Source organism: Chiloscyllium plagiosum, unplaced genomic scaffold (assembly GCF_004010195.1).
Source record: "Chiloscyllium plagiosum isolate BGI_BamShark_2017 unplaced genomic scaffold, ASM401019v2 scaf_1217, whole genome shotgun sequence".
In the NCBI taxonomy this organism is placed as follows: domain Eukaryota; kingdom Metazoa; phylum Chordata; class Chondrichthyes; order Orectolobiformes; family Hemiscylliidae; genus Chiloscyllium; species Chiloscyllium plagiosum.
Window position 1 is genome coordinate 14,022 of NW_025214725.1, and position 12,916 is coordinate 26,937.

A 12,916-nucleotide genomic window follows, 5' to 3' on the forward strand; every position below is an offset into this window, starting at 1 on the left:
ATGGTGCCGCATCAATTTTGTAGCTAATAAGTAGACTCCTAAGCATCCAATTGGGTGGTCATTAAGCATATACTCTGCATTTTGGAAATACATCACACAATATACCAGATGTCCAGAACTTTAGCCTGAAACATCTCCTTTGCATATGTTAATGCTTGTTTGAGGTGCACATTGTAATACTGGGATGTCCTGAATATAGGGTAAAAGTGAGGACTGCAGATGTTGGAAACCAGAGTTTAGATCAGAGTGGTGCTGGAAAAGCACAGCAGGTCAGGCAGCATCCAAGAAGCAGGAAAATTGATGTTTCGGGCAAAAGCCCTGATGAAGGGCTTTTGCTCGAAACGTCAATTTTCCTGCTCCTCGGATGCACCCCCCCCGTCCTGAATATAGCCAGAAAACTTATATCAGAGATTTTAATTGAATTTATTTTCACATATACCGAGGCACAGTGAAAAGCTTTGTCTTGTGAGCAATATAGGCAGATCACAGAGTTAAGTAGCATAGATAAGTAAATAATAGGTAAACAGTGACAAAAGCAAAAGCACAGTTAAGGCAAATGTTAAGAGATTGTGAGTCTATTCATTATTCTAAAAACAGTAAAATAGAAACTGTTACAAAATCGGCTGGTGTGTGTGTTCAGGCTTCTGTACCTTCTCCCCAATGGTAGAGGTTGTAGAAAAGGATTGCCAGGGTGGGATGGATCTTTGAGAAGGCTAGCCGCCTTTCCTTGACAATGGTCCTGATAGATGGATTCTATAGATGGGAGGTTGGCCTTTGAGATTGTCCGGGCCGAGATTAGGATAGATCCAGGTTTAATTGCTCGTCACTGCTGAGCGCGCAGGCCTTTAGCTAGGATCTTTGTGGGAATACCACAAGCCTTCTCAGTGTCCTAGGCCTGGAAAGGAAAGCATTAGACAAGGTTTCATAATTTTAAGTGTTCTTTAGTGCCCTGAAGGGCTTCAATGAGGACACCAACAAGGTTAACTATGCTTTTCTCCACAGTTAAATAGATTCACAGTCCAGACTCATAAATGAAATATGGCCATTTAGGTGTGGTGCCAGAGTACTACTGATGCTCACAGAACTGTGTCCAGAATATATTTTATCCTTCTGAAAAGAGAGGAAACCTGTGGTGGTAAGTGCTGGTGGAAATGTATTTCTATAAATTCTGTCAAAGTGGTGAATTTTAGAAACAGTTATGCCACAAGGTTTAATTTGGCAGAACCGTACAAAATGACAATAGCAAGTACAATATTTGCATTCTGTATATTTACATAGATAAGAGGCACAAAGGTGCAATTTGTCACTTCAGTTAACCATTTCTGCATTCAATCAAATATTGATTGAAATATCTCACATAAATTATAGCTAACCACTTCATCTTGGGAGGTTTGAGGGAGTGGGAAACTGTTGCTAAGAAGCTGGGACTAATTAACTAGCTACAGACTTGCCTTCAACAACTGAGTGGCATGGAGTGAGATCAACAAAGAGCTTCCCAAATGCTACTGTTTTTCACCTCTATTTGTAAATCTATGCCTGCCTTATGACCCTTCCTGTCTATATGAACTGACACCAATCTTACATTGACCCAGATGGGCCCAGAAACAGCTTTTAAAAGCAATACCAGTGCTTTCATTGCCGACAAGGATTTTGATCACTTTTGTATTTCAACTGGGACTCCTAACATTCATAAAATGTGAATCAACAAACACACTTTGTTTTCAGTGTCAGTGAGAATTTACTTTTTAAATACCAAGTAAAATTTAGGTTAATTTGTTTTGTAAAAAGAACTCTTATGTTATCTTCTCAAGTCTGCTGAACTGAAGAGTGCACATTTTCAACATGTTCTCACAGATTGTTTTTATAAATTTGTATCAAATACAGTGACATGCCTCACAGATTGTATTGTACTGTTTACAATAATCTGCTGCATATATGCAAAGTGGGCAATTGCCAAAAAAAGGTACTTTGTAATATAGATTTCTTAAAGGAAAAGACCATTTGAAGCAAAATTCCTTCAGATTGCCCTAAATTAATGGTACTGAATAAAATTATCCAGATTAACGCTGTCGTTATTTGGATTATTGGCAGCTTTGGTACAAAACTGAAATAAATAGGGGCTTCACACATTAGGGATCACATTTTACTGAATTGGATTTGGGCTGTGGCTGCTGCAGTCAACAATCATTTCATTTGGATTCCAAATTGGCTTCTGATCTTAGGTTTTCTACCAACCCCTGGAAGTTAAAAGAATTTTGCAAATGTTCATCCCAGTCGCAAAGCACATAATGCAGAACAACATGTCAATCGAAAAACTATAACAAAGGCTGAATAAAGGGGTCATAATTGATTCAGCAGATGAATAGAAAAGTGGATAATTGCAAAATAAATTTATAAAGTGCCACTGCAAACTGCATGGCTTCATTGGCAGAGGGAAAATGAACAAGGAAAATGGACAAATCCTTATAGAACCTAATGGGTTCAGTGAGCAAAAGCAGTAAGTAAAACTAACAAAAATACCAAGAGACCTAGTACACATATTTCACAAGAAGACAATAAATTGGCTCAAGGCACTAGTTTGGCTGCCATGAAGATATTATATAATGCTGCTCATTGTACCACGGCAAGGATATCTATGCATCAGGAGTGATCGTGAAATGGAAAACCCAACTGTTAACTAGCTTTGACATTTGAATTGTAAGAAGAAATGGAATACCCTGGGATGACTTATTTTGAAGAACAGAAGGCTCAAATAAGTTATTCAATAGTGTTTAAGGGATAGTTAATGTGAAGATTAATATTATGTTTGACATTGCTACAAATGCTAGACCCAGGGAACATAAGCTCAGGTTTAGAAGATGAAATTTGAAAAGAGCTTAGAACATTATCTTTTACACAGCAAGTGAGGAACATGTGAAGTGGACTATGGAATAGAGGAAGATTGTGTGAGAATATATAAGAAGGAATGTGATGAATATTTGAGAGTGATTAATTATGTGGTATTAGTATTTAGGATCAGTCAGATGATGTGCAGAGCTTTTGTATGTTTCTATGAATGGAAGCATCACTATCAGTATTCATTTTAAAAATAAATAACTCAAAAGAATGTGCTTAATGACACTCATACTAAAAGCAAAGGTCATTCAGGAATGAATTATTTTATACTTTGTCTTGCTGGAAATAGTGTTTCTTTTTCCTGAAGAATACTGTCTAATGCAATATGTTTGTTCACCACCATCACTACTCTCCAAACTCTCAGAAAACAAAAGCATTTGCAATATGCATCTCATTTTGTCTTTTCTTTTAAAATGTGTTGTACATACATTAGATATCTTAATAATAATTTTAAAAACCAATATCACCTAAATATCAGACTTCTTTTTAATAAAACACTTCAATATGTTTGTTTTGCTATTTTTTCTCCTCTCCTAAACGTCTTGATGGGAACAGTTCCTCATACACTCCCAGCCCTGCAGTATCTCCCTTAAGTGATCATTATTCTTATACATGTCTTGGCAGTGTCAGAAACCATGCGGCCACAAGGAACATCAATCAACTCAAGCCCTGCCCTCACCTGATGAACACTCATGGCCACTCTATAGTGGATGTTATGAACTTTGGCTGATTTTCCATTCTTTTAGCCAGGAGCACTAAAACCAATTACAATTGCCACCTTAGCTGAGATCATTTAATCGGCATTAATCAAATCTGTAACCTTCCCTGTCTGTATGATCTAACTAGTAATGGGGTAGACTTGAAAATGATTAGAGGAATTCATTCTAACACTTGCAAAAGTATATGTGGAAATTGAAACATTGCAGAAATGCCATTTTATGACTGTACCTTTGCTGATGTTAAATCAAGTCCTTCATCCTGTCAGATCAATAAACCTCTCGACAAGAGTTTCCACAATTAGGTCATCGGTCTACCATCTAAATGAAAAATAATGCACAAGTACAGCAACAGAACCCGTCTGAAAACATATTTTAAGTGAATCACTAGTCTCTTTAGTCATTAGATTTTTAAACCGGGGCGAGCACTAAGTTAAATAAAGATCATTAGAATTATGCTCAAGGGAAATCAGACTACTTTCTACTCATGGGATGACACCCAACGTTTGTTTCTGCATTTACTGAATCTTGCACAATTTATCATTTTATAAACTTTGTCCTGCTGGAAATAGTGTTTCTTTTTCCTGAAGAATACTGTCTATTGCAATATGTTTGTTCCACACCATCACTACTCTCCAAACTCTCAGAAAACAAAAGCATTTGCAATATGCATCAAAAGGCAAATTCATTTTAAAGAGTTGCATACAGAGAGCATTTACTCCAAGTGAAAAGAAGCAATTTGAACCTGGTAAGCGAGTGAGGCAAGTGCTTGACTCCATTTCTACCACTTTATGTCTATTCTGGGTATTCTTTACTCTTATTATGTTGCAACGTTAAGAAAAATGATTTATCAAATTTTTGTATGAAAAAAAAGTGACTTCTGGCCCCAGTACTGGATAAACTTTTGGCAGTGAGCACAGAACTTCCCTCAGACAGGAATGGAAGAGATTTTGCTGTGAAATTCCATGAACTCGGTTTACATTTCGACAGAATCCCCCTTAACCAGGTCATTTTGTTCAAACAATTTATAACTCCAGTCGTTTATAACGAAGCAGCTTGTGCTACCTTTAACCATTGATGTTGGAATAATTACAGGAGTTAAAAAGAGACATCTCGGGAATCAAGACTTTTCTAGATCTCTCGGGAGATCACTTACATTTCGTTACAGAAACCACAACATCTTATAAGTTGTACATGCTTAGGAAAAGACCTCAGCGCCCCTCCTATTCCTGCGATAATGAAGGACGGGCTTCGATGAATTATCAATGCGATTTATTATCACCCTCTGTCTGGTGATTGAAAACTTAATTAACCAAGCAGGAGTTAGCGACATGTCAGAACCGCTTGGGGCTGTGACGGAGCCAATGGTAGCATTGCGGAGGCTGAGCTTTTTTGGACTAACGGTGAGAAGCAGATATTCGGACAAGTACAACTGGTGCATAAAAGTAGGGGGAAAGCGCACAGACACAGTGGCGCGGATAAACGCACATAAGCACTTACAAACATAAGGCATTTAGCAACCACACCCCATAAACCCAAATCTATGCGCTGCCTCATCCTAACAACCTCACGAAATCCATCTTTGTGGGTCGTGGTTAAGTTAAAACCAGGTATTCTTTTATTTCCCACGAGAACTTCATCAACTTAACGCGTTAACCCTTTGGCCGCCAGTGCGTTTCACCCCATCGAAAGCATTCACTCTCCCCCCCCCCTCAATTTTAAGATCGGTTACTTGGGGTTAGAGGGTCAGAACAGTGGTTTGAATAATCTGAAGAGTTTGCTGTTTCAAGCTTTATCCTCAAAGGTCGAGGTAATTAAATGGCAAATCACAAGACACTGGAAGAGAAAAATCTACAGGGACCATTCCTAAAAAGACGAAAGGACATGATGCTCCCGTGTCTTGTTTGAAAAAAAAACAGAAGTTCCCACGGTAGAAGCCCATAAAAGTTTTGGGGTTGTTTCGAGTGACACATTCTGTAGGGTCAGTGACGAGCTGAAAAGTTAGGGATTTCAGGATTCGGACGGAGTTGGCCAAACAAAAAGACGCGAGCTGCCAAACTTTCGGCTAAATAATAAATGTCATTGAAATAAACATGACGGTGTATGTGCGTTTGGGGTGGGGGGTGAGGTGGAGGGGTGATGTGAAAAATAACAAGAATCAAGCCCAGGACTGATCCGAACGGCAGCCTCATCTGGGGAACATAGCGATACATCCAGCTCTCCCGCTGCCTAGCCTGTGTGTATTGAATAGGAGTTGGAAAGGGCTGGAGTTTTTTGCCTTGAGTCATTGAGCAGCGCGGGGCTGTGTGATCAGGACATTCAGATACATGTAACCCTGTAAGAATGCCATTTCAGGATTACGTCGAGCGAGGGAGAGAGGCAACTGCATTTCCACTGGCCACCAGCCTTCCCCTTGCCCCGTCCTCTCTGCTGATGGCTGTGAATTGAAAAGGTAATTTAATCCAGATTCGGACTGGACACTCAGAGGGAGAGAGAGGGAGAAAAATGTTTGAAAACGTCACATCTACCGATGATCACGTTTACGGATCTTCAATTATCCCTTACCACGAAGATAGGTGGCGTGCGTTTCTGGGGCCGCACTTCAGGGACTCTCTTTATAGAAAAATGTCATTCCAACAAGCGGAACACGTCAGTCCGTCCACAGGTTGTGTTTCCTGGTGTGAGAGACAACGGAGCGATCAGTTCTAACCTGCACAGCAGGAATAACGGTCCTTCCTCAAGTCTTTAAAGGTTTCTTTTTTTCCCCTTTCCGTTTAAACAAAAATCTCGCCTTGATCTTCATGTTCCTTCATCTGCACGCTGTCGACCTCCCAACAGTCTTACCAAACAACAGAGCCAGGACAGAGCAGGTATTTTAAACATTTATCTATCTGTCTGTATTTACAGATTTAGATTTTGTGCGCAGGTATTGTTGTGCGAGTGGAAATGAACTTTAGAGAATCTTTTTTTCAGGAGACCCCTCTCCGATCCTGCCTGCATTTTAGGCGCAAAACTTTGTTCAAGTACCTGACATCCAGGTGTTAGAAAAAAAGGTGCTGAAGGGGGCAAAATGAGGCATGTCCGTCAGCTGCTGTGAATCCTTGCGCTAAAACGTCAGTTTTATTTTTAATTTTCCCCCAGCACGCGTGTGTTTCTCGTTTTGTGATTTTCATGTTGTTATTTTTAGTGAGCACTGGGTTATTCAAAGGAACCGTTACCTGCTGCGACAGTGACTTACAATGTGCCTCCCCCCTCGTTGCAATTCCAATGTAAAGGCGGAAATTTCGAGGGATTTGACAAGATCGATAGATTTTTCTCAATTCTGGAAGACTGGTTTAAGAACAGGAGGCACGTTTTGTAAATACACAACCGAGTGAAACAGTCCGGGTCCCCAGTTCGCTGTGAATGCATTTGTTGCCAAAACTTTGAATCGTATTTTGAACTAAGTGGTGCTTCCACTTTTTTAAAAAAAAAATGTCTTGGGCTGTCAGCTTTAAGGAAAGGAAAACAGCAAACTTCTGGGATGGGGGGGGTGAGGGAAGGTGGTGGCGGCTAACAAAATTCAGTCCGGACTGCAAAAGAAAAGTGAAAGGTGGGGTTCGTGTTGGAGGCGACTTTGAGACTGAAGTCTGTTCTGCTCAGAATTCAGGGGAGCGGGTGATATTTCTTGTTTGCTTCATTGTGTAGGAGCAGCCGTAATTGTTTATTTCCCCCTTTCACTCAAATAAGTAAAAAAGAAAGTGCAGTTGTGTGTGGCACACTGATGGCATTTTTCACTATGACATGCTTGGTCGCTTGTGTGACTTTATTACATAAGCTTAGTCAGATTGGCCATTTTTCGAGTGATCTTATGCTCTTTGTTGCTGTGTGCGTTTTCTGTTTAAATTATGTGGATTGCGGTCGGACTTTGATACCTACAAGGAACAGGAGTAAATATCTGCACATTGAACGTACAGTTGGTGTGCGCTGGCCGCTTGTTTGATGCGAAGCTTTTTTTTTGGACCCGCGCCTGGACTGCCCCCCCACTCCCCCGCCCCCCATTTTTCGTTTCGGTTTGAATTCACAACAAAACGTTTATAAAATGATCATTTCCTGCCCTGGTTCGCCTGGCGTAAATCAGTTGTGTGTGTGTCCTTTCTAATTCTTTTTTGAAAAAAAAAGGGACATCTGTAAATTTGGGGGAATTACCACAGTCATGTCATATTACAGTTACACTCCGTCTACACGAGCCGGAATCACCTTTAATCATCGCGGGCGTTTGATGCTTTGCGTTTTGTGTGTGTGTGTGTGTGGAGTGAGGATTTGTAATAGTTGTGTGTGTTTTTTTTAAAGGGGGAGTGTTGAAAAAGTAAATAAAAAGAGGTAAAAGTGTAAATTCCAGAGAGGGCGGAAATGAATAGATTGACACCGAGTCTGATCTCAGCCGGCACCGTTAGTTTGCCTTCAACACCTTAGTTGCAGACGTTGCTGTAGTTTAACGATCGCACGTTTCCTACAGTCAGGAGGAATAAAAATCAAACATTTTTTCCCCCTCTGGAAGTCCTGCGAAGCAATTCAATGCCGGTCCTCACGCCCAACGAACGGTACCATCGAGCGCCTTGCTTACCGACTCTTCCCCCATCTCGTAAGTCAGCGTCCCCCCTTCTCACCATCAAACAAAAGAGTAAAAAAGTCAACAAGAAAACAAGCCCCTGGAGGTTGGAGTGGTTGGGAGGGGAAGGGGGGAGCGAGAGGAGGAAACAATCGCCTTGTTTTGTCTCTTTTTTTAAAAAAAACACGAAATAGAAACAGATAACAGTGGTCTGAGCCTCAGCTGTCTTCACGAACAGTCTGAGGCACTCCACTCCAGTGCAGTTGGCCCCCAGTTGGTGAAGGTTTTCGGGGATAAAGTCAGGGCTGAGAGTGAACGGTGTGCGTGTGTAGCAGAGAGAGAGGTGCCCGCTTGTGGGATCACTGGAGTCCAAGTCCGCACAGAGCGCTGGTGGCCGGGCTCTGCCTTATTTCGCGGGCAGTATTTAAATGAGTACCGTAAAACACATTGTTGGCGTGTATGTTTTGTAAACGCTCCCTCTTTTTTTTCTCCTTCCCTTTCTCTCTCTCTCTCTGTCTCTATCTCCCCCTCCGAAGGACCGTAAAGCGTCGTGAAAAGAGCCGGGAGGGGGGGGGAACGAGCCGATGCCGAGTCCTGGAATCTGATCAGACTCTTATCAATGAAGCAGCAGATCATGGCGGATGGCCCCAGGTGTAAGAGGCGAAAACAAGCCAACCCCAGGAGGAAAAACGGTAGGAGAGAGCACCTTTCCTTTGCTACCATCGCCTCCCGCACAAAGTTAACCTCAGATTGTGAAGAGCGGCTGTATTTTCCCCCCTCTGTGTAATGTTGATTGACTTTGAAAAGACACCCCCACTCCTAGCTCCACCACACACCCCAGTGAAAGTGGTGTATGTGTGTTGTGTGAAAGTTACTCCCGTCCCCTCTCTCTTTCTCCTTAATACTTGACTCGCCTACGGGAGGAAACCGTTATGTGCCTCTTTTGTTTGTTTTCCAAGCGATCGCTTATTTAGCTAAACTCTTTTCGATCAAAAAAAAGGACGTGTCAGACTTTGGCAACACTTCAGTCTAACAGAACACACCTTACATACATATGTTTGTTAAATGTTTTCGTACTTGCTGTCCAAGCTTTCTCTCTCTCTCCCCCGTCTCAGAGATGACTGCAACTTTTCTTTCAAAAATTATAACCCTCAAGGAGAGAAAATGACCGTCAGGCGAATTTTTTTTTAAAATGAGGAAATCTCTCACGTTTCTTTAGATTTTGTTTTGATGTGTCTGTGTGTGGTGCGGGGAAAGGGAGGGGAGGGGTGATACCGGGAGCGGAATAAAACGTTTCCCTTCTTGATACCTCGTCGTTTTGTGTGTGTGTGTGCGTTTGTCGCCCTTCACATTATTTAAAGCCTGTGTGTTTCGGGATCAGGCTTTGTTGATGCGTTTATTCATGTTTTCACCTCGCACGAGCTCAAATGTTATGCCGCCAGCTCGACATTTTGTGTGAACATTCATTTCATCTTGTGCTCCGTACTCTTCCCCCCCGCCAAAGAAAAATCCACCCCTATCTTGATATGTTTGACTGGATCAGTAAATAAAGTGCCCTTTAACAATAGCAGAATAAAAAAGGCGAGCAATCGCGAGTTTCTATTTAAAGTACAGTCCACACCGACTGGACGAGAAGACTGTGTGTGTGTGTGAATGCTACCTTGCCCCTTGATACAGTCTGCTCTTTCCTCCTTTAGCAGATTAAACTTATTGATTTTCTCCTTTTTTGTGTTATAATATCAATGCTTGCGTGTGAGTCTTTTCTCTCTCTCGCTCTCTGTCTCTCCCTTTCTAAGTATTCCAAAAGCACGCTGCTGCTGTCAATAGTGGTTTTCCCCTTCTTTCTGCTGTTGTATGTACATGTGTTCGTGTGTGTTCATAAAACATGGGAACATGAGATTACAAACCAATGTTAGGGGAGACAAATAAGGTAGGGTTGCTTTTTATACCAACGTGCTTTGAAGATCACTGGCTGGATCTCTAACGTGACTTCCAAGTTTTCTGGAGTATCTTGTTTTCTGGATATTTTTAACGGGATGATTTACTTTAACACTTTAATGCGCATCCTCCTTTTTTCTACCCCACACCCCTCCGTTCTGGTAGTTAGATGGGGGTTGCAGGTAAAAACGCTTTTCATTTTCTCCCGTGACATGCACACATCCAAATGTCTTTCCCCCGGGGAATAGCCTGCATTTATCATCGCTGACTGCAGGAGAAGATTTTTTTTAAAAAAAACTCTCTCTACCACCCCCACCCCCAAACCACCACCGCCGCCTTCTCTTGGAGTCATGGAAAAGATGTCAGCTCCTTGCTTGTGCATCCGCTGATAGCAATATTTGAAGATGTTATCAGGGCGATATGCATTGCAGGAAAGAAGTGAGGGAGGGGGGGTGTGGAGAGAAGAGAAGGAGGAGATGCTGGGCTGCGAGTGTGCGGCCAGGCAGGAGGGGAGTGAAAAAAATACCGAGAGCAAAAAAAATCGAACAAAAGGCAGTGTCAGTTTCAGTCACAACGCAAGTCAGATGATTACTGACTCATCTGTAACTTTGAAACACTTTTACTTTAAGTGTTTTGTTTCAGGACTCGGGAGACCCGCGCTTACTTAATAATTTATACTTTGGGTAACTTTGATTTCCAGTTAGATCAAAGGAAATCAAATTTCTTTTTAGCAAGTGGAATTGATGTGCATGTAGCAATTTCACAACTGGCAGTCGATCGCCGTTGTTCAGGGTGTATTTACTCGAGTGGAGAGGGTGACAAAACTGTCCTTGTTGTTTTGGTTAACCCTTTGGTAACTAATGTTTTGTTAGGGTCTCCCATCCCCCCACACCACCCCACACCCTCTCACCCCCGCGCCCCTTACATACCTCGTCACCTTAACTCACACCACACACGCACACACAGGTCCCGTTTGTGACACTCCCTGGGAATGCTAGCGTTCTGTTGAGAGAGAGCGAGAGAGCCCTTTTGTTAATTGCAGAAATAATGTCCGCGATGTTTAATGATGAGGTTGACCCGCCTGTTCCACCACCCGCAGTAAGCCTTCTGGTCATTGTATTTTTAAAATTTATTTTCTTATTGGTGACCCATCCGGCGATCTGGTCACTTCTGCTAAAACAACATGCCTTGAACTGCTAAAAGTTTGGTCAGGATCAGTGAGAAATTAACCAACTTCTCGAGAACTGTTTGAAAAGAAAAGTTTGGACGTTGTTTCGAAGTGGGTTTCAGCTGCGAGAGATTGTACAAAATTGAGAAAACCTATTTAAATAAAGCCAGCCAACATTTTTAACATTTCAAATCTGCCGAATCTGGGACAGTCTGATTGTTAGATATCCGTCAAGCCTGTTCTTGCCTTTGAAGAGAGAGAGAGAGAGGGGGAAAAAAAAACTATCATGGGATTAACTGTTGTGGGCCGACACTGCTGTTTCTGTTGAGCGACGCTGAACAGTGAGCCTATCATCATGGTCGGCTGACCCAGTGTATGTCTCAGTTCAGGTTTCGTGAATCCGCCCAGCTGCAGCAAAAGAAATGCTTTAAGTTCTAAAATAACAGGAGGAAGAAGGAGGGTGAAATAGAAGGAGAGAAAGTCTCTCCAGACAACAAGAAAATAAACGTCACTGGTGGAGCCTTGTAAACCTTCAATAACGTCCAAACACTGTTGCAATACTTTCATCAGGTGTTGCAAGTAACAGCTAACTGTAAAAGCTACACTTGGTTGCCATTTGCAACCAGCCTGCTGACCAAATGTGAGGTGATTGGTCTTGATAGTAAATATTACATTTTATATCAAATATAGTACAAGTGCAAAGCGGGCACAATAACAATCAACTGTCCGGTTTTTTTTCAGATAATAAAACCATTCATTAGGATTGCGAAGATTTATCCCCCCGCCCCCTCTACTTACCTCAGACCCCAGCAGCTATCCATCATCCGCTGTAAACACATTAGTAAAGGATCTTTCCTTTCTGTTAAGATGTATTGATCATTGTCAATAAAGGTACTTTGGAGGAACGGGTTAAAGCGAGCAGAGTTTTGTGTCTGCACTTATACTGAAGGTAAAAGATAGGCAGTCATTCATCTATGGCAACATTGCTTTCAAGATTTAACAAAGGCAAATTATTTCCAGTCCAAACATTTTACCCCGTTGTCATTAGTCCTGGCCTTGTAGGTGCGCTTTCGTTGATTGAGGAGGAAGAGAAGGCTTTCTAGGCTTCTTATTTTGATTTTTTTTTTAAAAACTGGCGTTCTTTTTCGCTCCTGGTGTCATTTCCCAGAAAGCGGCTTCCCAAGGTACATGCTATTTTGCGCCTGTCATCAAAGAACAGAGGAGAGGGAGAGAGCAGGTTTGCAGTGATCACAGACAATTGATTGTCAGGACTAATGTGTTTCATTTACATGTTTATAACGTCAATAGTGCTAGGGTGTCCACTGTACTATTCAGTCCACAATTCCACAAGGGTGCAATTGTCTGTGCGTCTATAACAGACACCTTTTCTGATGGGCTTTTAGTTGGCTCTTTTTTAGCCTGTTTTTTTTACATAAATAGCGGGGAGGGGGTTGGGGAGAGGGACTGAGTCAGACTGGCTGCTGTGGCATTACTGTTGATTTTTTTTTTTGCTTTATGCGTGTAACGTAATTAATAAAGATCATCCGACACTTAATTGCTGATGTTTGAGCAGATGCATGCAGGATCTGTGGAAAAAGCTAACCGAAA

The 12,916-nt window shown here is 41.8% G+C and overlaps 2 long non-coding RNA genes across 4 annotated transcripts; one reads left to right on the plus strand and one right to left on the minus strand.

Moving 5' to 3' along the window:
* Positions 1 to 507: 507 nt before the first annotated feature.
* LOC122547992 lies at positions 508 to 11,145 on the minus strand. Of its 3 annotated transcripts, none has more exons than XR_006311140.1 (3): positions 11,070 to 11,145; positions 3,844 to 3,932; positions 508 to 895 (listed from the first exon to the last, which is right to left on the minus strand). It is a non-coding gene; the product is annotated as an uncharacterized LOC122547992 (long non-coding RNA). The 3 variants fall into 3 exon arrangements; XR_006311139.1 differs by lacking the exon at positions 11,070 to 11,145 and adding an exon at positions 6,177 to 6,265; XR_006311141.1 differs by lacking the exon at positions 11,070 to 11,145 and adding an exon at positions 4,768 to 5,304.
* Positions 5,790 to 12,213, plus strand: LOC122547991. The gene is made up of 3 exons (XR_006311138.1): positions 5,790 to 6,481; positions 8,739 to 8,894; positions 12,050 to 12,213. It is a non-coding gene; the product is annotated as an uncharacterized LOC122547991 (long non-coding RNA).
* Positions 12,214 to 12,916: the final 703 nt, after the last annotated feature.